At 35.5% G+C, this 1,778-nt stretch overlaps 1 protein-coding gene across 1 annotated transcript in view; it reads left to right on the plus strand.

The window, feature by feature from the left end:
* DZANK1 (double zinc ribbon and ankyrin repeat domains 1) overlaps nucleotides 1–1,778 on the plus strand; it is a 180,682-nt gene that overhangs the window by 109,933 nt on the left and 68,971 nt on the right. The window lies entirely within an intron of this gene.

Here is a 1,778-nt window from a genome sequence, read left to right on the forward strand (position 1 = left end):
GGTGCAGCGGTGAATGAATGGAAACCCAAAATCTCTGTAAATGTTTATGAAAATTAATAAAATATAATTATAGGGGAAAAAAAGAAATAAGTGTTCAGAATCTGAAGACCTGCTTTTTATCTCTTTTTGTTTTGAGATCTCCACATCCTCTGCATCAAAGATCGCCCAGTTTCCATTTTATGATTCTCCTGGCCAGAAACTTAGAGATTAACATGCCCTAGCTCCTCTCCTCCTTATACTTTTTTCTTTTTAAGGGTAAAATAGTAATGATAGATTTATTGGAAAGTTACATCTCCAAAGGGATGGACCTCTGTGCATGAAAGGAGATTTGGAGGGAAGACCTCCTTCTACACGTTTACAAAGATTTATTGGTTCTTGTTTTCACAGTGAGCCATAAAGAAACAGTTCACACCCCAGGTAGTAAGAGTGGTGTCACCAAGCTTCTTTTCTGGGAACTACACTACCTTTATTTTACTTCTTGTAGATTGTGTAGACTTTTATACTTTGTATAGTATATGACTTTATGTAGACTATTTATCACAGTCCTCTTATATATTTTAATACTGTTTTTAGTTTTATGTATGATTTGATAGAAGTTGTAAGGGACTGGTAATGTTAAAAAATTTTTCATATAAATTAATGATAATTGCTTTATGGCATTGCAACTCACAAAATGTTTCATAGGAATGTTTTAGTTTCAAATAATGGGATAAATTTGTATATGTTTATTTTTTCAGGCCTCTAACTGGAAACATACTTAAGCTAGACAGTTTAGTAAGAAAACAATATCTTTCCAGATAAAATCTAATGTCATGTCAGGGCAGTGTTGTGTTGATACTGTCATAAAGTACATCACAGTCCACTACGGTAAAGGCAAGAAAGTTTATTGAGGAATAGAGATGATCTGGACTGGAAACATTCATATGCACAGAATGAAAATGGCTGCTTCCCTAGACACATTTTTGTATCATTAGAAAGGGACCTAAAAAGGTTATAAAATTTGTAGGTGTCTGGTTGAAAGGCAATTAGAGAAGTCAGAGAGGGAGAACTGGAGCAGTTATGTTGAAGAAGTTCGTGAGTGTGATTACATGATTATTTTAAGCCTAGCAGTTTATAACACAATTCCAAAATGTTGGCAGAACAGGTTTTTCTGGTAAGGCTGAAAGTATTTACCAGGAGAATGTTTGCTTGTGCTTTATTGACTATGCAAAGGCATTTGACTGCGAATCATAACAAATTATGGCTAACATTTAGAGGATAGGAATTCCAGGACACTTAGTTGTGCTTGCTGGTGCAAAACCTATACCTAGATGAAGAGTCTGTCATGCAAACAGAGCAAGAGAACTCTGTATGGTTTAAAATTAAGAAAGATGTCTGTCAGAGTTGTATCTTTTCTTCATACCTATTCAAGCTGTATGCTAAAACGATTATTTGAGGCACTGTACTCTATGAAGAAGAATGTGGCATCAGGATAGGAGGAAAACTCATCACTAACCTTTGCTATGCAGATGACACAACTTTGGTTGCTGAAAGTGAGGAAGACTTGAAGCACTTGCTACAGAATATCAAAGACTTCAACAAAAACATTTTGTTGCAAATAAAGATACCATTTGACCCAGCAATTCCACTACTGGGAATATACCCTAAAGAGACCACAAATGACATCCAAGTAGATATATGTATACCCATGTTTATCGCGGCTTTGTTTACAATAGCAGGGAGTTGGAAACAACCTAAGTGCCCATCAACAAACGAATGGGTAGAGAAGCTGTGGTATA

The sequence above is a fragment of the Elephantulus edwardii genome, unplaced genomic scaffold (assembly GCF_000299155.1).
Source record: "Elephantulus edwardii isolate Elephantulus edwardi_28Jun2011 unplaced genomic scaffold, EleEdw1.0 scaffold00416, whole genome shotgun sequence".
NCBI lineage: Eukaryota > Metazoa > Chordata > Mammalia > Macroscelidea > Macroscelididae > Elephantulus > Elephantulus edwardii.